This window comes from Taeniopygia guttata, chromosome 4, assembly GCF_048771995.1.
Source record: "Taeniopygia guttata chromosome 4, bTaeGut7.mat, whole genome shotgun sequence".
NCBI classification, from domain to species: domain Eukaryota; kingdom Metazoa; phylum Chordata; class Aves; order Passeriformes; family Estrildidae; genus Taeniopygia; species Taeniopygia guttata.
Window position 1 is genome coordinate 23606452 of NC_133028.1, and position 26049 is coordinate 23632500.

The 26049-nt window shown below is 45.7% G+C and overlaps 1 long non-coding RNA gene across 1 annotated transcript in view; it reads right to left on the reverse strand.

The window, feature by feature from the left end:
* Positions 1-19539: 19539 nt before the first annotated feature.
* LOC140683860 (uncharacterized) overlaps positions 19540-26049 on the reverse strand; it is a 7962-nt gene continuing 1452 nt past the window's right edge. Inside the window, exon 2 of the long non-coding RNA XR_012055427.1 lies at positions 19540-19940. This is a non-coding gene — a long non-coding RNA (uncharacterized lncRNA). The remainder of the gene's footprint in view (positions 19941-26049) is intronic.

Genomic DNA, 26049 nt, shown 5'->3' on the forward strand with positions numbered 1-26049 from the left:
GCACGCAGGGTGAATTCGCTTAACAGCAGCCTCATACTACAGCATAACCCCACAATCGAATCTGCCAAGCTCCTGTGCCAGGTTTTGGCTGCCTGCTGCCAGCCCGCCAACCTTGAAGGGGCACTCACAGTTGAAATGCTTGGAGTGACTCTGCTCCTAACAAACTGTCTCAGCCTTTGCACATCAGCAGAATCATTTCTCTGCTCATCAGTCATGTATCCAAACTATACAATATATTTAGAACAGTGCAGGACAGTTCATTCCTGTTTTTTGCAGAAGCATTTAAAATTCAGTCAGTAGAAAATGTTTAATATTATCAGTTCCTCCATGTTACAGAGCTCCCCTGGACTGAGCTTTGGAACTTTTGTGGATATTTTCTTAGTCAAGCAGGGGAAAAAATGGATGCACAAAGTTTGAAATAAAAGCTCAACATACAGTGATACATTTTAACACTAAGGAAAGTCCTTTTGACCAGTGAAATAATGGATTTCTCCTAGCTCTCCTTAAACTGAGCTGCCTTTGCATGCAACTGGGACATCACTGAAGCCTGCACTCCTGCTCCTGAATCGAGATCTGTAGCTGTCATCTGTACACATCTTGCCTTTGATGTCAGCCACTGGCCTGTGGAAAAGCTTTGAAGTCTTTGAAGTCACTTTTTTGTTTATCAGACTTACTGTATTTTGTTAACACATGATAGTGAAACCAAAAACCATTAGAACAAAAATGGTTGGAAATTTCCTGCTAACATCCAGTCCTGGTGAATATGCAGAGCACAGAGGTTGCTGGCGAGGTGACAGCTCATGTAGACCCTGATGGGCTCGTTTGTCACTCAGTCCTGGGGACATATTGTGTGACTGGGGATAAGATACAAGAGCCATGTTAGGATTCTGGGTTCTGGAAGAGTTAATAATCTGTGCTGGGCAGAGGACACAGCTGCCTCACTACTACTTCAGTGTTTAAGCTAAGGAGATCAAGAAAGAAGGTCACTACCTTAGAGCAACGTTAAATCTGCTCATCCAGAAGGGTGGGTTGGAATTATGGAGAGGAAAGGAGATCCATAACTGCAAAGTTTGGATTTATGTCTGAAAAATAAGATGTTCTTCAGTGTGCAAAATTTAAATGGAAATCTAATTCGTAAAGATTTTTTTTTTTTTAATTGGTGTGAGATGTCCTTATCTCCATTTCCAGTAAGGTACAAGATACTAAGACATGAGCCCACGTTGTTCAGTCTGTTTTGCTTCCAGTCACTCAATAAACCCAGATGTTTGTATGTAGATTCATGTTTTTATTTTAAAAAACCAAGCCAAAACAACCAAACAAATAAAAACCCCACAACAAAAATAAACAATCTAAAACTTTCCACAAGATTTTACCATTTTTTAGTTCTAAAATTCTGCAAAAGCTAGCAGATTTTTTTTTCCAAGTTTTTTCAAGTTACCAAGTTTGATTTTTTCAAACTCATAATGGAAATTCTGAGGAAGGGGCACAAATGTTGATGTTACTTTGATTTCAGTGTGACTTGGGACTTTTTTTTTTCAGAAAGAAGGAAATCAGCTGACACCCCAGTGAAGATGTGTAATACTAAATATAAAGTCAGTTACAAATTGGAATGACTGACTATCTGCAAAATGGTTAAAGCCAGTTGAATTGTTTCGCCAAGACCTGCTGGGAGGAAAAAGAGAAGTCAGATTTAGGAAATAATTTACAGCTCCTCATTTCCAAGCTGCTCTGGCACCAGGAAAGCCAAAGCATTTACAGAGCTGTTCTGAGGACCCGGAGCTGCTGCGGGGCTCAGGCTCTGGGAGAGGGGAGCAGCATCCCGGCACCAGCTGCTCTCCCTGGGTGCCCCGTGCCTCAGGCACGAGCTGGCTCAGGCTCTTTGCTAATCTCTGAGAGAAATAAGCCTAACGCAGGGAAAACCTGAGCTGCCTCAAAAAAGCTTCTTTCTATCCTTTTTGATCATGCTACATATTTAATCCAGGAGGAAAAGAAATGTTTGTCCATGTATAGTTCCTCAGAAACCCTTTGCTCTCCCCCGGCAATGTTGGCTGTTACGTGGGGAGCAGCTGAGGGATTGGCAATGCACAGTCTGACATGGAAGTGTTGGTAATTCTTTTTGGAATGCACTGCTTTGACAATAAATTATCTCCAAATAAACAACACCGCCCCCATCTTTTGAAAAATCTCACTACAGGTTTAGAAATCACCCTATCTTCTGAAATTTAAAGCAACATTTCTTCTTTCCAGGGCTCTAAGTTTATCACAGAAAATCATATCTGTTACCCAAATGTTACATGTGTTACCCTTGGAGTCTTAGTTTTATTTAAATTAAATCCTTTAATAAAGGATACATTTTTTAAAAATCCCACAAGTCAAATTACTTATTCATCACATATCACAAGGGGCAAGGTCTTAAGGGAAAAAGGATTGTTTCCTTTAACAGTAAAAGTAGTAAAATACTTATATAAGAATTTACCTTGTAACTTTGGAAAGTGTACTTTTGGTGACTCTTTTTTAATTACACTTTTTGGAAATAGATATTATGGTGCAAATCTGTGCAGGAATCAATTTGGTCCTTTTCAATAAAAATGTCTGTTACAATTACAACCAGTTCACAAAAAACCTCTTAAAAACCCAGCTATATCAATCTCTTCAATCTCTTCTACTGGCTGCTGGGGTGGGGGGGGGGGGGAGTTTCTTTATTTTTTTTTTTCCCCCAAGAGCCAGCTCTTGCTCGATACTTGGCTCTTCCTTGCAGGTTCAAGTTTGGGAGACCCTGAAGAATGCCCTGTGCTGGCACAGCCTATCTCTCCTTCTAAGGCATCTATGTCAGTATCAGGAACTGAAAAAATTCTTTAAATCATTTCTCAGGTCAATGTTCTTCATGGCCCAATAAGTCAAAGCCAAGTTGTGATCAAACCTGCAATTTGACCACATGCCATTACAGATCTTCTTATTTCCTCCATTTTTTTTTTTTTTAATTTACCATTAGTTAAGAACTTGAAGGAAACTTTTTTCAAGAAGCTAGAGATCTTAAACAACAACAAAAAACCCCACGCATTTCCAACACCCCCAAAAAAACCAAAAAACCCCAAAAAGTAAGAACAGTGCATCTACACTGGAAAATTGAAAGAAGATCTTTAAGGTCCTAATTCTGTTATCAAGCAAAAAATACAAAGCAGCTGGAGATTGACCTGAATCTGGACACTGGAAAAAAGGGCAGAGGGGGAAGGGAAGAGAGTGACAGCAGAGAGGGGAGGCAGAAATGTCCTTTATCAGCAGCAGGGTATGGATTAGACCTGTAATACTTGATGGCAATTGAAATTGTGCACAACATGAAAACAATAAACAGCCTAATAATATTAACACCTATAAACTATATTAAAATTACCTGAACTTAGTAATGACTCGTCTTAGTTAAGTGCATTTGCCATAACATCCTTTTGCATTATAGAAAAGGTTTAATTCTGTGCAGTTCTAAATAATAGTGTGTATTCCCACCAGTAATCCAAATACAGAACAAGTAATGTTGTAAGCACAGCATATGCCACATATTTAATGCTATTATGCAAATATTGCTTCTGAATACTTGTTTCAAGGAAAAAAAGGGACTTTTTCATCCACCTTAAAACAAAACACACTGTCTATGTCATAAGGCTCATAGGTGCGATGCGTAAAAAAAGAAGGTAAACAACAATAAGGCTCCAAAAGCTGAACTGCTGTGGGGTGTCTGAAATCAGTGAGTCCTGCTGCTGCCCTGTGTGATCTCCGTGTCAGGTGCAGATTGCCGAGAGCCGCCTCGCACATTCCTCCCAGCCCTGAGCTGCCGTACAAAGCTGCAGCCCGAGGTTGTTAAGTTCAGTAAGAGCAGGAATGAGCCATTGATGCTGCTGGAAACAAGGGAAAACAATAGGTCTTTAAGACAGCTCCCGTTGCTGAATGTAAATTGTTTTTTAATAAAATGTAGACAAAACCAGATGATGTCAGAAGAATTCCTCCCCTGTGCCACCCTGGAGATTGTTCAGTAAACAGCAAGAGACGCATACATTTTGGGGAGCCTTTCTGGGTTTCTCATGCCCATTGCAGCTTTACTCTGGAGTCCACAGGCCCTTTCTTGCATACCAAAGTCCTTATTTACAGCACAGCTACAACTATAGAAATGCAGCATATCAGTTCTGTGGGGTGGCACTCACAGGAAGCAAGTCTTCTCTCAGCTTCTCAGCAACTCACAGGCAGCAGCTCTTCTCACAGCTATCTTCTCTCTGCCTTTAGCTTCACTTTGTGGGACACTCCACATTTCATTTGCTGCCTTTAATGTTTCCTCCCTCTCACCAGCACTTGTTTTCCCCCACCCCGCTCTTGTGGTAGTGAACCTTTTCACAGATTAACAGAAATCACACAAAAATACAAACCTATCTGTGCAATGATGTGCATACATGCGCACAAGATAACCACATGTGTGCACAAATTTGCTTATACGTATGACTTCCTATACACATATAGAGTCTGTATGTGTACACATACAGTCATTTTTTGAAGTGAGATGCCTTGCATTGGTAAATTTTTTTATGAGAAACAAACTTTCAGACCAATAAATAATGGCTTTTTAAACAATCTATATATTAGCAGTTCATTTTTGATAATTTTCTAGAATATTTTCCCCCAGCAGTTACAGTCATCCAATTCCATGTGTTGTATCTGTATTGAAAATAGCACAATTCCATGAAATTTCTTCTGTATTTTCTTCAAACACAAGGGAGAAAGCACACTCCCTAATATATTTTATGGGCACACTCTCTTTGCAATATTTCCTTTGCAAAGGTCCTGCTCATATTTGTATCTTATTACTTTTCTTATACTGGATTTATTGATAGTTTCTAACAAAAATATGATTTCAGTATATTTACGGAAGAAAACTCAATATAACAGACCCAAATTCAATTTTTTTTCATCAAAATGGAGAACAATAAAGAATCTAAAGTCTTCAGTTCAGACACAGAGCATCAAAAACACCTATATTGTTAAAAGAAATAACCCAATAACAGGGAAGTGATAGATATTACTTAAAGAACAGCATTAACTTTGTTTACCTTATCTACGTTTCTAATAATCCAGATTATGACTTTGAGACTTACAAGTATTTTGCTTCTGAAATATGTATAATTTCAGTCATATTCTGTAAATGGGGGAAAAACAATCCCTATGCATAAGAAGCATTTATTGTATACTGTTACTGCTAGTAACATTGTTATATCTATTTAGTTGCATCCATACGAGAGGGTTTTGCTGTTGTTCTGCCATACTTGTTTCATAAATGTTTTTCATTTATAGGGATTTGTTGTTCATGGTTCTTGGGCTTTTCTTTTGCTGAAAGTTCATATTCTGCATTTCTAATGGATTACTTTCAAAGAAATACTGTGGAGCTAGTTTGGGGGTGGGGGTGGGGTTGTGTTTTGTTTGTTTTTCTATTGATCACTAGCTAAAGGTTTGATTAATAACTTTGGTTAACAATAGATTTTTAGTTAAATAGATGAATGAATTCACTATTTACCTGTTCTTATTCTCGTGTGTATTGCCTAGTGATGATTATAGCTGTTTTAGAAATGATCCTTATTTATGGTATGTTGCATCATCCAGAGATGTAGTAATGATTTTAGATTTTCCACCTAAATTACAGGGCACTTTCCACTGAAAATGGTAAACAATATTACAAACTTAAAAAAAAGAAGTAATCTGATTTCAGGGAAGAGGGAACCCAGTGAAAGATGTGTGCTTTTATAAGGATGGACAATGGAAAGCAAAATAATAACTCCTAAGTTTGATTGTTCAAATATATTCTGCAATACAGAGAGCTGCATGCAGGCTGGAGCAGGCATGGGGCAGGAAGGTTAAGTAGAAGAGAAGGCACAATACTTCAGATTGGCAGTAGACTGCAGCAAGAATAATCTAATCAAAACTAAATTCAATTATCTAGTCCCAGGGCAGGCTCCTGGGACTGCTGCACTGAATGCTAGCAGAGCTCCTCCTAGACATTTTTCCCCAGTCAAACTCACATGATGAATGCAGATGAAATTTGAAATATGAAAATCTGAAATAATTTATGGAAGTTGTCAGAAATTTGGCCTGCTTGTGGTGTAATTTCCTCTGAGACGAGGCAGGCTGGCTCATTGCTTCTAGTCTCAGAGCAGTTGCTGGTCTTCGAGTGGATGGATCAACCCCTTTAAAATGCTCTTCCAGACAAATTACAGCTCATTACAGACAGCCTTGCACCATGCCATTATGTCAGAGGAAATCTTTTTTCATTTGCACAAATTTGCTTGGAATTCTCATATTTATTTGAGCATCCATTATCGAATCTGAACATTGAATTATCCACAATTATTTTCTGGGTAGGCGGATGTTTGTGTATATGGAATACATAGTGACTGTGTAGATATACAAATATTACAGCACTACTGAAAATCCTCCTTATTTCAAACAACTGCATTTCTGTAGTAAGTAGAATATACATATATATATATATATATACAGGCTGTTTCCTGAAGATGGTCTTTTAGGAGATGCATCTAGTTTCTCAAAGGAGGCATCTACAAAAACCAGCTGGCTTCCCAGTGACTCAGAGCCTGCTCTTTGCAGCAATCACAATTAGAATTTTTGACTGTGCACATATAATTCGTGCATGGTCTGGCCACATGTGAGACATCTACAGTTATTACGTACTTTAAATTATATTCTGCAACAAACATGCTGTCTCTATCCCTGTTGTGCTCACATCTAGCACACCTCCCCCCTCCCCTGTGTGCTGAGATTGCAAGTAAGCACTGGCATGCAAGAAAATGGAAGGGGCAGGGATGGGACATATTCTGGAGTCCTCACTCCTTTTCTCTCAGGAAAATTTTGACTTAGTTAGGACTATGAGTTATCTTGTGTGCTCAATACTGGTATTTTCTAGTTGCTTAACATTATTACTAGGCTGCTGATATCACAACTTTATGTTTTTTTAACATTAAGACTATTCACTGGTAAAAGGATTTTACAAGTGGCAAATCCTTTGCAAAACTGTCCCTTTGGATTACCTCATCAGGGAGAACAGAATCATGTGCAATTGTTCCTATGGATAGGAGTTGCTACAGATAAGTAGGCCAAGGTACCATTGAGATAATTTTTGGCTTTTTGATCACTCTCAATGTTAAATATCTAAAATTTCTGGGCCTTCTGAGAATTTCCGTCCAACTAGAAAGAGAGTATTACTGTATTACTTCCAGTGAGTTTGAAGGATTTAATTTAAAATATGATTGTCTCTGTTTTAAGGAAAATTCTATTGCAAATACTCTCAGGTCCTCCTATAAAAGTTTGGTCATATAGAAGTTTTTAATTGTCTTTTGTATCTCATTACATAAATAGCCTTTAACTTACTTCTGATCTATCCCAACACTGGAGTGTTCATCCTGTTATTATTTGTGTTGTATGAACTTCTCACAAAAATCTTGCTCCAACCTTGACAGACCAAGAGCTATAGGAAAACAGAGGGCAGGACTGGTTTATTCATGGTGTTCACCTAAATACCTTCCATTATTCAGTCAGGTTATTAAGCACCAAGAAAAGTCTCACAGTGTGATTAGGTCTCACACAGTCTGACTTTTATAGACAACTGGTACCAGACATTCAGTACTGGTACTTTTATTTTCTTGAGATAGAATTAGGTTACAAAACACTGCACCAAAGCAAGCACAGCTCAGCTTAATGAGCTTCAAGTACCCACACACATTCACTCAGAGCCCACTCTGCTCAGCTGTCCAGTGTCCTGCTCTCAGGGTCCCTGCTCAGGTTTTTGCAGGAGCCTGTCCAGTGCTCCAGCATGGGCACAATTGCCTGTAGGTCCTTTCACTCCAGGAACTTGCAGCTACAGCCTTTGGGAAAGGTATGGGGCACTGCCTCACTGTCTGGAAGTGCTCAAGGCCAAGCTGGATAGAGATCTGAGCTACCTGGTCGAGGGAGTGATGTTGAATGGCAGAGGGGGTTGGAACAAGGTAATATTTAAGGTCACTTCAAATCCAAACCATTAATTCTATGAGTCTGTGATTCTGTGGCAGTGAATGTCTTTGGTGGAGCTCCTTTTTGCTTTTTGTTATCTATAGAATATGGAGAAGGGCACATGTTAACATGCTCATTCTTCTTCCCCTCAGTATTGTAAATCATTGTGGTGGTGCATTATTGAAGATGTGCTTTTGTCATTTTGACCCATTCCTTTTTCATTACTTCTCCAGAAGATAATTAGAGGAATGTTCCTGTTTCTCAGACAGAAAGGATTTTTTCTAGTAACTGGATTATTTTAAGAACTCCTTAAAAATATCTTTCAAACATTAGTCAAATGTGTGCTGATCAAAAAACTTTCCGTCACAGAATATTTGATATATTTTGTGATATATCCAGCTTTCTGATACATATGTTTCCCTTGTTACTTCATCAAATCATCTGTTTATATGAGGAGGTTTCTCCTCATCTGGCTTTTCATCTGTATTCAGTCTCTCAATGGAAGTTGGATATGGCTAGACTGCTTGTTGGATGGAGAGTACTCAGGACAGACAGATCTCAGGTGAGTTACCTCTATCTGTCTTGGGACAGCACCTGAGCAGAAAGGTCTCCATCCCTGCTAGCAGATCCACCAGATGCTGTCATAAACACCTGATAATAAGGCATTGTGCTATCTGCAAGGACATTACTGTGAGTAGATAGCTGTTAGTGACTTGCAGGTACTTGTAGAGATTGGGAGGCTACCTTGATTCCAGAAAACTACCCCAACCTTGGACACCCTTAAAACATCTATTTATGGCTGATCCTAAGAGGTGTGAGTCTTTGTAGAGAGGAACTGGCAGTGTGTTGGGATGATAGCAGAGCAAGGATGAATCCTGATTGATCGTGGGGTTCACGAACATTAGCCAAATGTGGTCATTTGTGCAATTAATGCAATGATGCTGAGAACAGCAATATCTAGTACTTTATTGTAATTGTCTGAACAGAATTTTGAGCTAAGAAGGAGTAATTTTGCTACAATGAAAGTTATTTATGTTAAAGATACATAATGATATTAGGATTTCAAAAACTAGAGCCCATTAAACTGAGAAAGCTTTGAGCTATTTTATATGTCTTGTAGTTGCACTTTACTTATAATAAATATAAATCGTGAATATTCCCTTTAAAAATGTCAGAAAGAAAAATAATTACCTAGGAATCACAAATTTTGCTTATTAGGATTTCTGTTTCTTTTTGTGCTACAAATTTTTAAATATTCATGAAGTTACTTCCCCCAACTCCCTCCATACCACTTGGTAGTGCTGTCAGGTTGAAGAAAGAAAAAAGTCACAGAAACATATAACTTATTTAAGTCAGCACATTCTTTCATCTGGATGGCAGTTGCATGCGTGGAACAGGCTGTAGCCTCCCAGCTTCTCTTTGCTGCAGGAAACTTTGTAATAGCACTTAAATAAATAAAGAGACTGGGTAGGAGATTATTGCTTTCATTGTGCTATTGTATATGTGTATTATAGAGTCGCCCCGTAGACTGACACAATTAGTTGAATGCAGGACAAGACAAATGTTGTATATGACAGTGGGGTAGTATTGAAAGATGACCCCATATCTGGAGAGCTGAGAGTTATGGATCCATTGATGGCTGTTACCAGTGTTTGGAAGCGTGGCTGTTAAATTTTGCCTGCTGGCTTCTGGCTGCTGGCCTGCCGGCCCGCCTGCCTGGGCAACCGCGGGGCTGAATGAAGCTGCAGGCAGCTTCAGCACTTTGTTCTTCTGTCACAAACACTGACCACTGACAGGAGGAGCCTCTGCCAGGCCCAATGGGGATGCAGCACCATGGATCTTTGTTGCTCCTTTCACTCCCTGTGCTGCTGCTTTGGAGCAATCTAAAGGGCTAAGATGCTTTCAAATGCTTGTATGTGGCAGCATTGGATGAGAAAAGAGATTCTGTCCACAAAGAAAATATCCTAAACAAAATGGGACTTCTAATAAAATGTAAGGCTGTTCCTCCACAAAGAAAATAAGACCGTAATAAAATACTTAATGGTGACAGTTCAGCATCTCTGACTGCCAGCCATTTTCTTTTCAGATGCACACATGTGCAATCAAAACATGTATGCTATCGATAGCTAACTCAAAGTATCCAGCCTGGAAAATGCCAGCAGAAATTTTTGTCTACTTTTGAATATAGCTGTAAATATTTTGTATTCTTCAGTCTCTGATGACCATTTTACCTGAAAACAGGAAAGCAAATATATTTCCCTGTTAAAAAGCAAAACCCCCCCAAAATTTAAGCATTTGAAGTAAATGTTGCATGCATTTATCAGGAGAATTATTCAGGAGACCTCAGATATTTTTTGCCTAAGTTCTTGAGTAAATAAGAGTTCTGCAATCCTACTCTCTGGGCTGTATGTTACTACATGTGCTTGCCCAAGCAAGCACCCTAACATGGGAACCCAGAGGACTCTCTGAAATCAAATGACAGCAAGGCAGCAGACAATATGCTCCTTGCAATCTTGTAAAATGGGCAAGGGTTCATTTTTTTTTCTGCTGAAGAAAAATACAGTTTTGAGCTCAGACTGTGTGAAGCAGGGAATCCACCCAAAGAAGACCTTTCAAATACATCCGTCAGAACAACAAATCTAGCTGCAAGCCCATAAGAGATGGTCGCTTTCTAGAAAGCTCATGAACATAAGCATCTACTAAGAAAAGAGGATTGTCTCTTTTCTCTTTCCATATAGAAAAGCTAGGCACATGGTTGCCTTTCTCAGGGAAGCCATTTTTACCTAAGTCCTGAAATGCTGGTTATTAAACATGTCTCTCACAGGATTTATCTGTGTAAGCCTCTGGTCTGTTGAATTCTGATGGAGGAAATTCTGTTTGGAGGAAAGTAGAAGCTTTTGTCTGACTTTTCTAAACTAACACCTGTTTACAGTACTGGTAAAACCAGCAAGTACAGTCTAAATGCAATTTATCCCTTGACCCTGCACTTCATCAGAGGAGTATTCTGGCTGTGCACATGCACAGATAACTCTGTCATATAAAGCAGTGTCTGTTGACATAAGCTGGAAAAGACATCATATCACTGTGGAGTTTTATGAAGAATTGCCATCAAATTACCGAATCAGGAAAAAGACAGACTTTTGAACCTTTTCTGAACACCTCACAAAGTAATGGGATCTGTCAGTCTCCAGGCCTTTGCATTATCTAGTGCCTCTGTTGCGGTCCCATGGATGTTTTACTGGCAGAAACCCCCCTGACTGGTCACTGCCATCAAATTTCTGGGCTTTCACAACCTCTTTCTCTTCCACTTTGCATTTTTGTGAGAGAAAAAAAGTGCTCAGGGCAAAGACACCACATGTGAGGTGATGAATTTACCCAGACCATGGATTCCATGAAGGATTGGGAGTTAAAGCTGATAGGAGAGTAACTCCATTACTATTAAACTAACTGACCCATTCTCTAGTGCTAGAGTGCCCGTGCAGCAATTTTTGTGGTGACACCAGGAAAGGAGACGTGTCAAAGATCAGGGTGGGACACTTGGGTATTCCTTCTACAGGAGCCAGATGTTGGTATTCCTTGCCAGGAGGGAAGAGACAGTTTAGTATTACACTAAACTAGAGAGAGGGAAGACAGGGATTGGTTGGTGGCAGGGAATCAGAGTAGCAATCATCAGACTTGGATTCTGATCTTCATTTCATTCTACTGAGTTCTGATTTCTGAATCAAACCATGCACTGTTTGTTATCTCATGTCACTTTTTTTCCTTCAGAAAAAAGTAGATAAATAATTCTCACCTTGACAATTTTGCCAAACTGTGAAACTTGGCATGCATTGTGATCTCAAGGAAGTCACCAAGTAACAGCTTTCTTATCATGCCCTGATCATTCATTGGATGTAGAGTAGGATAGAATATGCTATAATGTTCTTGTTAATAATAAAATCAAGGTAATTTAGAGATAAAAGGAAATTGACAGATGTAATAGAGTTTGTATCTAGGAAGAAACAACCAGCAGTTTCTCTTTCCATTGTTCCAAATGTCTTTGTTTGGTTTTCAGAGACAAATTGAACTGTACTAATAATTTCATTTAACTCACTGATTTCTTTTGTCCTTTTTTATTTTTTCCCAAAGCACTATTGCTTTTGCAAGACAATAATAATCATGACTCACCCTTCATACAGATTTCTTCATAAGGTTGTTGTCTTATTTGTCCTTAACTTCCCAGCAGTGAGGAAAGGTAAAAACTTAGTGAAGTTTTCTATCCAAGTGTTTTGTTTTGCTTTGTTCTTTACCTTTGCTGCTCACTACTGGTGTGAGCACTCCCAACCCAATGCAGCTGGTGAGGATTCAGTTCACATCTGTAAGGGCTCCTACTTTGTCTCTCTCTTAAATGTGCTCATTCTGCAGGTATAAATAGCTCCTCAGAAATCAGCAGGACTTCATAAAGTGAACAAGATTTTCCCTTTGCTGACTACAGTAAGAGTTTTATCTGATTCGGGATTGAGGTGTTGGTCCCAGCAGTGAATGATCAAAGCCAAAGTGGTAAGAGATGAAGTGAAAAAATGAATAGTGATCCTTTTCCCCTTACAACCTGTTCTCATTGCTGTATTGAATTCTGCCTCTGTACAAATAATTCAAACCATCTTTTTCATTATATATTTTCAACCACTATTAAAGGGGAAAATACTGTTTCTAGAACTTTGCTATTATTGAGAAATACAAGATAGTGTACAGGATTTTTTTTATTCATCACTTTCAAAATATTCTTGTTGCAATCAAACCACATTTGCTTGTTAAGGTGAAAGGCACAGACAAGGTTTAGAAGATCACTCCTTAAGAGGACACATTTTTAGAAAGGATTTTTTCCACCACTAATTTACACAATAGTTGGGCTTACAGAATGTGTGTTATTGTATACATATACTCAAAGTACTGTTTTGCACAGTTTAATCTGTGAATTGATTACTTTTGTGGAACCTCAATGAGTCTCTTCCATGTAGACAATTATGATCAATAGGATATGTTTGCATATCAGTCTTAATAAACCAGAGGTTTTCCATCTAGTATTTACATGGCACTAGTTTTAGTTTACCTCAAAGGAGCCATCAAAAAAAAAAAAAAAAAAAAAAAAAAAAAAAAAAAAAAACCTGAGGAGGGTTTATACACAAATCTAAGAATCCCACCATAACAGGGCACTCGTCACACTCTCCTTGCTTGTCAGGGTACAGGACCCAGTTTTTTGCCCTGTCTGCCAGAATGGCTTTCCACCACAACCATTACCATCGTACTAGGGCCACAGTGGATGATCACCACAATGTTCACCTTCTCTGGGAACAGGGCTCGGCTTATATTTCTCCCTGAAAAAAAAAAAAAAAAAAAAAAAGGGGTCAGCTCAGCTGAGAAGCCTTGGGGACCTCAAAACTCCATGGAACATGACATCAAAACTGCAGGTCCTCTTCCACCCTTCCATCTGGGACTTGGAAGACAACAGACATTTTAGCATCCTTTCTTTAATCTACTTTTAATTACTATTGCAGCGTCCACAGCCGTTGCTCACTTTTCTTCTACTCACATATGTGTGTGTTGGGGGTGTAAGGGGCACACTGCAGATGTTAACATGTGTGCCATCACAACAGAGAGGGATTTTGTTGCAACAGGTGCCATCTCAATCACCAAAGCCCTGGTCTGGGACGCGTTGAGATTACTCTGCTTTAAAGGGCAGACCCCTATTCCCTGACACGTGGGCCCATAACCTTCAACCTGTGGGCCGAACCAGGCCGTGTCCCAGGCTGCTCGGGCAGTGTGAGCTGAGGTTAGCAGGGCTCCGTGGGGCTGGGAGGGTGTGTGCATGCCTCTGTGTGTGTGTCTGTGTCTATGTGTGTGTGTCTCTGTGTGTGTCTGTGTCTCTCTGCGTGTGTGCGTACATTCTCCAGGAACGCTCCTTTCACGCGCGTGTGTGCGTGTGTGCCAGGAATGCCCCTTTTGCCCATGTGTGTTTATGGGGGACTGTGTGCGTGGAATTCCCCTTTCACGTGCATTGTGCGTGTGTAATGCCCCTTTGGCGTGTGGGGTGTGTGTGTGAGTGTGTCAGGAATGCCCCTTTCACCCGCCTCACCTCCCCGGCAGCGCACTCCTGCCTCAGGCGGCTGGTGGCTCAGTGCACTGGCTGATTAGGTAACAACAGAGCACCTTCCCTCCCTGTTTCCTCTCAATGCGCTTGGGCCACGGCTTTTGAAGGAGCCCGGCCCTGCCACTATCCAGCCATTATAACGGGATGTATGGGGCTTTATCCGGAAAAAGCTCAGCCTTGCCCCAGGCTTCATCAATCATTTAGACCGGTTCAAATCCCCTTCATCGTGTTCCGCCTCATTAAACCTATCGAGGGGGACTGAAGAGAGTTTGTAAAGGTCCAGAATGCCTGTACACTCCTCTCTATCTCAGATAGCGTGGACGGAAAAAGAAAAACACCAAAAAAAAAAAAAAAAAACCAAAAAAACAAAAAAACAAAACAAAACAAAAAACCTCGAAGCAAAAGGCAAAAAGGCAAAGAATCAATTAAAAGGAGTATCTCTGCCCTGTCCATTGCTTTTGCATGTGAGCCGGGCCGGGCGTCCCCTCCTGACGGAGGCTTGTAGAGCCCCTTCACACTCCACTCGGGCTGATGGCCCGGGGGGCACCCAGCAGCCCCCGGGGGCCATTACATGCCCGCAGGTGGAAAGGCCGGGGCGATGGCTCTGCCCCGGCCCCTCCGCTCGTCTGCAGCCACGGGAGGAGAACAGCCCCGTGCACATCCCTGCAGGCAGGGAGAGAATGGGCCGGCTGCCGCTGGGTCCCGTGCCAGCCTTTTCAAATTAAACGAATTATTTTGTCCCCTGGGAGAGAAAGAGAAATGAGCTCCAGCAAAACGGTGCTGATTGTTATTTATCCCTATATTTTTATTCTGACGACGTCAATAGCCAAACTTGTCGATGCCTTGCCCCTCTTGTTCCCGCTCCCCGGGTGGTGATGCGCCGCCGGCCGGGATGCGCCGTTTCGTCGGGGCTGAGCTTCAGTCCGCGCCTGGTGCCGCGCTCGGAAACCGGCTGCGAAATGCTGACATCTGCATTTAAAACAAAGAGGGACATCTGCATTATCGCCGATGCCTTCTGATATTAATAGTCATAAAACCCGGAGTGATTACCGAAAAGGGTCGTGTCATATTGCCAAGAGTCTGGGTGGGATTGGGTCTAAAAAAAAAAAAAAAAAGGAAGAGAAAAAAGAAAAAACTAACCGAACAAAATAATAATAATAATAATAATAATAATAATAATAATAATAATAATAATAATAATAATAATAATAATAATAATAATATATAAAAAAGCCAACGCACCGAATTCAAGTCTGTATTTTAACTTTTTTAATAACGATTTTTCCTGTGCTGTAAGCTTACACCGAATCCTGGAGGAATTGCTAAATCAGATTAAGGTTATATTTTGCAACAGACTGGATGGAGCAATAAAGGAGAAAGCGCGGAAATGGGACTTCACCCATCAATTAGATCTCTATTAGCAGCCAATGCAGGCTTCACCACAGGAAATGTCACGTCCCGGCAGAAGCAGAGCTTTTCACTTTCCCCTGAAATTAAACAATTCTTCATGCTCGCAGACCCCGGGCGAGCCGAGCCTTTGTTCGCCCGGGCGCAGAGGGTGCGCGTCCCGCCAGCACCTGCTCGCTGCCTGCGCCGGGAGCCGCGGCCGGGCCACCGCCTGCACAGGTTGCCCCAACACCTGCGCTGCTCGCCCTCCTGCCCAGCACCCAGGAAACCGCCGCCTTAAAAGGCTCTATTAATATTAAAGGGGTTATTCCAGTCATAAACGGACCATTACCGACACAATGGGCAGTATTTTGAATAGCAGGTCGGCTCATCTGCCTCCATAGATCATAACTGCCAAAACCGTCCCCCTTCCCCCCCCCCGTGGCTCCTCATCCCCGCTCCTTGGGGTTTATGGAGCCAGGCTCAACTGTGGCACGGTCGCAGGATGTGAGGCTGTGTTAAGCCAAGGCAGATAGAGTGGGCCTCTCTCTGGGGTGGAGAAAGAGGCTTCTTTACACCGTGTGAAGCTGAGTGCCGCGGGGAGCTCGACTCTGCCTGGCAGGGCGTGCCTGGTACTTCTCCCCCCTCTTCCCCCTCCGGCGCTGCAACCAGACGAGCCACCGGCTCCGGGAGCATACTGCGGGGAGGGAGGCAGGGAAAGGCACGGCGTCTTTCCCGCACAAGTCCCCCCACCACTCCTTCCCCCCTTCCCGCTCAGGGAAAAGAAAGACGAGGGGGGAAAAAAGCGTTGAATTTACCCATAAGCAAGAAAGGTGCAACAGGAAAGGAATGGCCAAGAAGGGGGACGTTACAGGGGGGGATAAAGGGAGCTCTGTTGCCCCAGTCCTTGTTGTTTTTGCTGCTGCTCCATTCAGGCACCGAATTCAAATGGATATTTTACAGCTCAGTCCAGCTGAACAGAGGCTCAATGCCTGAAAGCTGCCGAGCTGCCTCCACGGACATGCTCTGGGCCCGATATTATAATTTTCATAATGCGCTTTTATGTAGCTTCAACCTCCTCCGGTGAGGAGCCCGCGGAGCGGCTGAAAGGGGCTTTGAGAGACTGGGGAGCGGGGCTGCAGCGAGCTGCGAGCCCCCCGCCGGCGTGAGTGGCACCGCCTGCCCTGGCCGAGGGCTCCTGCCTGCACCCCCCAGTCCCCGGCTCCGCCGCGCTGCCCCGCCCGGCCCCGCGCCGAGCAGCGCGGTGAGACGCGGTGCGCCCCGGGGCCGCTCCGGCTCTGCAGGGGTGCGCACCATCCGTCCCGCCGACCAGCACAGCGGCACCGCGACAAAGCTCTGTTTCATCCCGGGCCCCCGTCGGTCGTCCAGCGACCTGCCCCAGCTGAGTGTCTGCGCAGCCCCTTTTTCCCCACCAGGGAAAAAAAAAGGCAAGGAAAGAGAGATTCTCCCCCTCAAATAGGCAGGAGGGAGGGCAGCTGAACAGCAGAGAAACAGGGGATTTATTTCCACCGCTACAAACCAGGTCGACAGAAAAATATGCAGCTGTATGTTTATAATCCTGGGTAAGTCATCTACTGCTAAGAGGGTCCCCGGCTGAATCGTTAACCGGCTGGAGTCAGTGTCTGGGAATGAGATTCGAAAGATTATTGATTTCCCTTCGGAGCCAAACGAGCCAGCTCCACCAATGCCCGCCCGCCCCCGCCCCGCTCAGCAGGTGCGTGAGCCGCGCTCGTCGTGTGAAAAAATCCGAGGTGTCCCCTCGGAGAAGTTCTGGCAACCCCTTCCCTTCCGGCTCGCGAGGCACCCAGTGGCAGCAGCTGAAGAGACAGTCACTGACAGAGGAGAGAGCCAAAGCAGATATTTCTAGGGCCCGTTTTAGCTTCAAGAGCTAAATATTTTTCCGATAGACTGAAGAAGGGGAAATACTTAAAGAACGAAGAAAAAAATACAAAATCAGGAAAAAATAACCAAACCAAACCATCACACCAAAGCCACGAGAAAGCAGAGTCCGCGGAGAGGGAGGCCCGCTGCGCCGGGGACGCCTCAGGCCCCGGCCCAGCCTCTGCACGCCCGCGGCGGGGAGCGGGGCCGGACAGCGGCACCTCGGGCCCGCGGAACTTCGCTTAGGGATACAGCAAATCCGATTATCTGTTTGTAGCGTGGCTTTTGACGTTTTGTTGGGAGTGAAAGGCTTCCTAAGGAGCAAATTACTTGTTTTATCTCGCTACTTACAACTGCAACTTGAATGCGAGCAGCTTGCCCCCAAAATCTTGTGTAGCTACTGCCGCGTGTCACTTGCTAAGCCCCTGCTGCGGAGTTATAAACACATGGAGTCATTTTTAAAGCAGGCCAAGTCCGTAGACGTGGTCTTTCTCCTTCATGTGTCCCAAAAACTTCGCAGCCACTTTGCACGTGCGGGAGGCTGCCCGGGGCCCGCGGCCGTGCCCGCACAGCTCCCGGCCACCCCGGCCTCGCACACGGCCCGGCCCGGCCCCGGCGCTCCCGCGGCAGATGGGGCTCCAGCCCTCTCCGCCGGCCCTGAAGAAGAGCTGGAAGGAGGGCAGAGAAATAAATATGTCTTTGCCTGAGTAAAGGGAAAAAACCAACAAAACAACAACAACAACAGATTTGTTTTATCTCGTTCAGGTGGAATTTCACCCGAGATACGTCTCAGGGAGGGGAATTCCTGCAGCCCCAAAATCTGCATGGCGTGAGTGGCTGTGTTTCTCACCCACGGACCGTGGGAAGACACCAGCGGCCACGAGCTGCTTTAACCCTTTCCTGCTTCCTTTCCACGTGCTCCTTCGCAGAGGCGGAAATGCGCTTGGGCAACTGGACCACCTCCTCCCTCACGACTGCTTTCCCCCCAGGGGACAGCAAGAGGCCGCGGACTCCGTCTGCGCTCTGCAGAAGGGTCCGGATGCTCCGTGATGGCGGCTGTGCCCGTCGCAACGTGAATGCTGCCGTTTCTGGATCGTTTTGGTGGCGAACCTACTGTGCTCATGTTACAAATGCAATTAATAGTAAAAGCAGCCTTTATCTGAAGAGCAGGAGGCAGCTGCGCACCGCAGGTCATTATCCATTAGCGGGTAGCGTTCAGCACTTAGCAGGGCTGTCGTGTTCAAGGCAAGGGGAGGAAAAGTAGAAGCCTTATCTCCGGTCCTAGTCCTTCCATCGCTTTCCTCTGCCCGGGAGGGAGGCCAGCTAGCGGCAGGCTGTCCCGCGGACAGGGCAGGCTGGGCCCCGGCAGAGCCTAGGGGCCTGGTGGGCTTCCCCTCCGGGGCAAGTCTCCCTAATTCAGTGGAGGAGTTCAAGTCTTCGAAATATAAATCCTTCTCCCCTGCCCTCTTTCCAGAAGAGTCCTCCAGTTTGTCTCGTAGCAATCAGTAGGGATCGGCAAGTGCCGAACCACCCCTGCTCCCAGCCGTGGCAAAGCGGCTTCGTGCCTCAGTTTCCCTATGCTGCAGACCCAGATCAATGCTCCCACCTCACTCTCTGAAACACGTCCAGAGCGATGCCCTGTGCTGCTGATGTGAGAGGTATTTCCACACCTTCGCGGGCCTCCCACACGACATGAGGTGCCCGTTCCAACCCCGTCGGATGAGTGTATCAGCTAATGGGCTGGACTTCACCCCACAAGACATTCCTCTCGGGACAGTTCGAGAGCGGACAGAAAGCCAGGAGGCAGAAACCCTCCCCAAAGCTCTACCTGCTGCGGCAGTTTGGCAGAACACCGCGAGGTCTCCGCCCGAGACTTTTGGGACTGAGGACATCCAACAGGTCTGGCTAAAACCTCACTTGGGTCACTCGCTCACGGCAGCACAGAGCGAAATACTTCCCCTGCAGCATGGTGAACTGCAGTGAACCATCTACCATCTGCTTAAACCTCAGGATAAGATGAAATATCGTATTGATTTAGTCTCTAAAAGAAATAGAGGGAGGAAGTGGGAGGGGAAAAAAAAGCCAACCTCAAACTACTCTGTTCTGTATTCTGGAAAAAGGAGGGGGCAAAAGCACCTCTTCGTAGCTCAGTGGGGAAAAAGGTCAAGCTACTATTGACAAGTATGTAAAGACATCTTCTAACCATGGGAAAACATGTATAAATTGTTTCGACTCACTGCATTCAAAACCAATGGAAGTGAATTACAAAACTGCACTTCTTGCATTGTTGGACTGAAAGGATATCTATTTATCATCTTATAAGACAGCTCGAACGATCTTTATCTGCTTTGCCCACTTTCTGACCCAAATTCAGGGTTTTTATGGAAAATTGCAGTCAGTTTGATTGATGAAATCCAAAGATGTCTAAAACGGCACCAAAGATCTCCAACTGTGCAGACTCCAACCGAGGGCTTCAATGTTGGCATTGTTCCTACGAAAAAAGTTGAGAAAACGAGCAAAAGTTAGGGAATTTCTGTTTAAAAACTTCAAATTTCAATGAGGATCCCGAACCTATTATCCCTATTCACGGGGTGAGCTGTGTGAACATAAAAGTATTTCCCACACATTGCAAAACAACAACAACAAAAAACCCCTTATTTTTAAGCCACTCCATAAACCTTCTTTGTAAAACGCTGAATAACCCTGTGCAGAAAATAAACCCAGCCGTTCCCAGTTAGAAATCATGTAAGTTTAAATCCTATAAACAGGAAGCTCACGAGGAACGTTTAAAGAGAGAGGAGGAAAAAAAATTATATTTCATCTGTGCATCCGAAATTAAAGAGAGCTTTAATTTTAAATTCGGAGACGTGCCCGAAGATGATTTTTAAACCCGGTGTGTGACTTCAGAGGGTTTGACTCAGGGTTTAGAGGGAGCAGTTCTGCATGAGATGCTCTTTCCCAGCCTTCCTCGTAGAAGGTGGGTAAACTGCTGCCTGACAGGATTTAACTGGCAACACATGGAGCTGCGAGCTGTGCCCCTCGCAGGTAGGTGAGCCCTCGCTGCCCCCTGGACCAGCCCAGATCCACTCGGGACATGGCTGTGGGGCAGAGCCCCGGCGCTGCTCGGCCGCGGATCTGTTTGTTAGCGGCTCCCCGTCTCGTTTGGGGCTACGCATTATTGTGGAATACTGTCACCTGCCTAATTGTGCTAAATGGCCACCTCCTATTATTAATAATAGCTGGAACGTGGCTCCTAGACACGTTACCAAGACTGGGAAGCTGATGAATGAAACCCCTACTAGGGAAAATCTTGGTAGCTGTCTTCTGTCGCATTACCCAAGGGGGCCGACTATAAATCTTCCTTCATTTTAACCACGTTTACCCTCATACTCCTCCAGGCTAGGGATGCTGTGTTAAGATTGCACTGATGTGCCAATGCTTTGGACCAGCTGCTCCTAAATACAGACAAGTCCTTGTCAATTAAGCCATTGAGGAGCAGGGCCTGGGAGCTCTGGGGCATTTTAGCAGGCAGCAGTGTGCAGCCCCAACAATTAGCATCCATTTTGAAGGGACCTCCAGGGCACAAATGCACAGGCAGGGAAGAATCAAAACACCAGGCAACTTCAATTCTGAAAACCGGTCACATAATGATACTGAACAGACCGGCCTAGGAGAAGTAAGACAATCTTTCTTGGGAAGGACGTTTAGCCGCTCCCCCAGCCAAGCCGTAGGGCCGAGGCACGCCGCGAACCGCGGAGTCAGAGGAGATAAATGAACACATTCATTTGCCTGTGTGAGCCGAAGTTTCCTTTGGCGGTTCTTCTTTGTAATTCGGTGTCACCTCAAGCAGCTGGTGGCATCCAATGCTCCCATGATCCTGGCCTTTGGCCCAGCCGGAGCTGGACAAGGCAGCCCGCTCCAAGGAGAAGAGCTGCGATGTCTCAGGTCAGAGAGGCCAAGCTACCAGTGGGACAGGCAGAGCACTAGGAGTTCAGCTAAACAAAACCCCGAGGGGAGTAGGGAGCCTGAGGGATTATTAGCGAAGGTGTTTGCTTAAGTCATTAGGAAGCCGGTAGCTAGGGGAAAAAAGGCTTGTTCCACAAGGCACCTCCCTAGAATGGCAGGGTTGGAAATGCAGAAGATATCACAGCACAAGACTATGTGACCCTACCAAGTTCAACAACAGAGCAAACAGCACATGCCACTGGGGACAGCAGTCAACCGGGAGGAAACAAAGAGGGGAGGGCACTGGCAGAAATGTTCATGTATTAAATATGGAAAAGTATGGGGACAAGGGCAAGGGTCAATGAAAGTCAACAAGAGAGCAGGCGTAATGTTAGAAAGAATTTAATATCAAAAATACATAAATCTGCATGGGAGGCAGCCCCAGAATAGGCAGAAAGGAAGGCAGCCTTGGAGTCAACATTCACTTGGTAATAGAGCCAGAATGGATAGCGCCAGGTTGTTAACATTTAACACAAAAGTTAGCGGGGAATAAAGGACGCAGGGCCTTTAATTGTGGCCCCACCGGGAGATTTCCATATGTCACACTAAATGGATAACACCAGTCTCACTCTGTAAGGCTTCTGCCGCAGAATCCCTCTCTCTGCCTTTACTTTCGTTCCTTTTCATTTCTTTTTCCTCCGTCCATCTCCGCACGCCCTGCAGAGCTTCCAACAGGGGCCGAAACAAAAGTCTGGCCCTGAGAGATGCGGGGAAGGATGGAGAGAGGAAAGGACCGGAGGTTTTCGGGCAGCCCATGCCCTCCCTGCCGGGGCTTCCCTGTCTACCCTCACCGGGAGTCACGGCTCGCCAATAGCTGCTGCGACATGGAATTTAACTCCTGCGTGTTTTGTTAGGAAAGCACCCTCAAGTTAAAGCAGGGTCCGAGGGAACAGCACCACGGCTCGGTTCAGCACTGCGCGGAGAAGCGGCCGGGCCCCGCTGCCGCCCCCGCGCGGGGACCGGGCCCGGCCGGCTCGGGGGAGCGCACGGACCGCGGGACGGCGTGAGCGGGTTTTCACGGACCAAACAGAAAAGGAAAAAAAAAAAAAAGGCAAAAAACCCCCGCGCCCCTGATCAATACGGCAGTGTTTCCGCGCTAGTTCAGGAGGTCAGGCGGGCGTAGACACAGCATGGAGAGTTATTTATGTCAAGTCGGGTTATTGTAAACGAAATCCAGCAAATTGCACATAAGCTCCTCGGGGCCGCCAGTGGGCTCGTGGGCAGAGGTCAGTGTCAGTCAGTCTGTCCATCCCTCTGGAGACAGTAATTGTCCGGGGGCTGACACCGCGTCGGGGGCGATAGGCGGCTCCATCCATCTCCATCCAGTTATCCCGGCGCCGAGGCCGGGGCTGCCCGCTGGTCCGCGGGTGCGTGGCACCAAGCCACGGCCGGGCCCGCTCCCGGAAATGCCACGGGAGGAATGCCACGGCTCCCACGGACCGTGCCGTGCCCTTCCCGTGCGGCGTCCCGCCATCCCTGCGCATCCCGCACCGGCTACCGCGCCTCGCCGGCCATCCAGCATCCAGCTGCATCACTACCCTATACTCCCTTTATTAATAGGGAAATTCTTCCTTTCTGACAATTTAATAGTCTAAAGTAATCTTCTGCGTGACATTGCCCATCCGTCTTCTCAAAAGAGAAAACAATGGGGATGTTTTTTTCTTTGGGCCTCTCCAGATCCTTTTCTATTTTGAGAGGGGCTCCCCACAATGGGGTCTTTATGAACCATAATGGTTATGTTTATGAAGCCAGCGATACCAGTGTATGAAGACAATTTTATGCCTAATTAGAAAATGATGTAAGCAAGGGGGAGACAAAGAGGGCTTGTCTGCCGTGGCTGGGTCTCCGGCCACCACTCCAGGGTGAATATATCGCCTCTTCTGTGCTTTGCGTCCACTATTTTTATAACATCTCGTCCATTAGCTCCTCAAACTGTTTATGATATCGTGGATAGTTAGTAAAACAGCTCAATTTAGCGGTGGATTAAAGCAATTTTGAAACTTGTTCCGAAGGGAATCGCACGGGAGGCGAAGAGCAGCCCTCCCTTCTCCTATCCAAGGGGACTTCACCTCTGGGAAGACTCCAATAACTGCAACCCCAGCTCCACTCGATTAAGGGATAATTTTTAATATATATGCAATAAATGTTCACTTTGTTAGATTGAATGACAGACAATAATATCGGCAAATCTTCATATCCATCCATTACCGGCAAACGAGCCGCACAAAGAACATATTTGCTTTTGATTAATTTATTTGCAGACTCTGTTTGATAAAGCAATAACTATTTGGTTAAACTTGACATTCGGTCTTCGGGGGGTTATCAGACCAATTCCCTGTCGTTCGTGGGTGATAATAAAGCTGTTTAAACGGGATTAATTATTAATTGGTTGCAATTAATTTCCTTCCTTCTTCACGTCGACAGACAATGAGGATCACTCACTCCCAGACAAAAGACTGCCATAGGAGCATCCTCGCCCCGTTTGTATCTATCTATCTATCTATCTATATGTTTATTCGTCTGTCCCTTTCCGTCTCTCGCGGCTCCTGTAGGCAGCTTTCAGCTTCCCTCTATGCCGCAGCAGGGCGATCTCCCCCTCGGCGGGGTGAGAGGGAGCCGGGACCCCCGTGCGTGTCCGCGCCCCGCGACCCAGAGGCGCCAGTCCTGCGGCCACCGTGACGGCAGTCCCGCCCCGGCCGCGGAGAGAGCCGGAGCAGCCCTGGCCCCTCAGAGGGACAGCTCTGGGACGGAGCTGACCGAGCGGGTATCCCGGGGGGCGGCCAGGGAGCGGGTCGCTGAAGGACAAGGCTCCCCGATTCAGCCGCAGTGATGAATTGCCGTGGGGGAGAGGAACAGAGCTTCTCTCCCCCCATCTCCGTGCCTCTGCTGCTGATGAATGGGCCCGGAGGATGGATAGTCCAGAGTGTGTTATATCTTCATCAAACTGTGTAACCCCTCCCTTTACTAATAATCTGTCACAACTTTACAGAACACACACTGAGACCAAAGGGAAGCCCCTGCCCTGTAGCCTGCCCCTTCCCTCCCCTGTCAGGAAGGGCTTTCTCCGGGCAAGGAGCGCGGGGGAGGGGTTCTCCCTCCGCGGAAAGTTTTCCTCGGCCACTGCTCGGCCTTTTCCCCCTCGGCTGCCCCAGGAACCCTCCCCTGAAGAGCCCCGTCCCCTGGTCCGGGACTCCCCGGCCCCTGAGCCCGGTCTCTCCCTGCTAGCCGCTGGAGGCGGGGCTGGTTCTGCTCAGGATAGCCAGAGCAGGGCGACCCGAAAGAACCCCAACAAATTTCCAGCACGGCTTTTAGTAGCGGGAGACATGAGGCCAGGAGCGGGGAAAGCCGCCCGTTTTCCCCGGGCAAACCGAGGGAAAACAACTAAGACGAGACCCAGAATCCTCTTCCAGCAACCGATCTTTCTCTTTCCATTAGGATTTTCTTCGATCACAGTTAAATCTCCCTTTTCCGTCGCGCGTTTACATTTCGAGCAGGTGCATCTTCTAGCAACGATGTCCACTCCTCTACTCCACACAATTAAAAACAATAACCACAACTAGTTGTTTAAAAGTAAGGAGAGCAGCGGGAGATGCCGTGGGTGACAGGCGGCACACACACACCACACCCGTGCCCCTGCCCGCCGCTCGGAGCCCCGCGGCGCAGCCTCCACCCGCAGCCCTGGAGCGCTGCCTGCCGCTCCCTCCGGCTCTTCACCTAGAGAAAGGGTCGTTCCGGATTATTCTGCTGCTAGCAATAGTCATTGCTGTGTCCCGGAATAGTTTGAGGCGTAAAACTGAGGCAGTGAAAGACATTAGTCTAATGAGGTTTGTCGTGTAGAAGCTGTTGATATTATGTTGTCATTCATCTCATTTAAAGTCCGAAGAAACGCATTCATGAGATTGTTTCTTTATTTTTTCCCCCCTTTCTCCCCCTTTCTTGCTGTTTTTAAAAACATCGCTTTCTTTGGCTGTTTGCTTTAGGGGCTTTTCATCTGCGTGTTTCAGATAAGAAAAGAAATCAGATTCTTTTATTTTTCGATTGGATCCGAATTCCTTTTGATGTCCCCATTTAGTGCCTTTGACTTCTCCTGTGAATGGCAGCCTTTTGTTGCCGTCCCACATGCCCTTTAAGAAATTCTCCCTTAAACGCCTGGTACCCGCTGATGGATCCGTTTTCAAATGGACCAGAAGGAAAATGCAAGGAGCGAGAGGCCCGTTTCCTTAGTAATTGCTCGCATTTGGGTGAAAATGCAGATATTTTTGTCCGATGTGGGAGTATTGGGAGCAAGAACATCAGCAGGGGTTTAAAACAAAGATCGTCAGATGCGAACTCGCTGCACAAGGCGAGTAGCTCGCTTGACTGCCTTTGGTGTCAAAGCTGGGGTATCCTTCAAAGTGGGGAGCGACGTGTAAAAGCTCCCGATGGCCGCAGTTGCGCCGGAGGACAGAGGGCAGCAATGCAGCGCTGTCCGGCTGCCCGAGGCCCGGCCGAGCCCCCTGCTCCTCTCGCTTCCCCCCTTTCGGGGCACAGCCCTGGGCACAGTTATGTTAGCAGCATTGCTGAGAAAAAAGAGTTGTGAAATATATATATATATT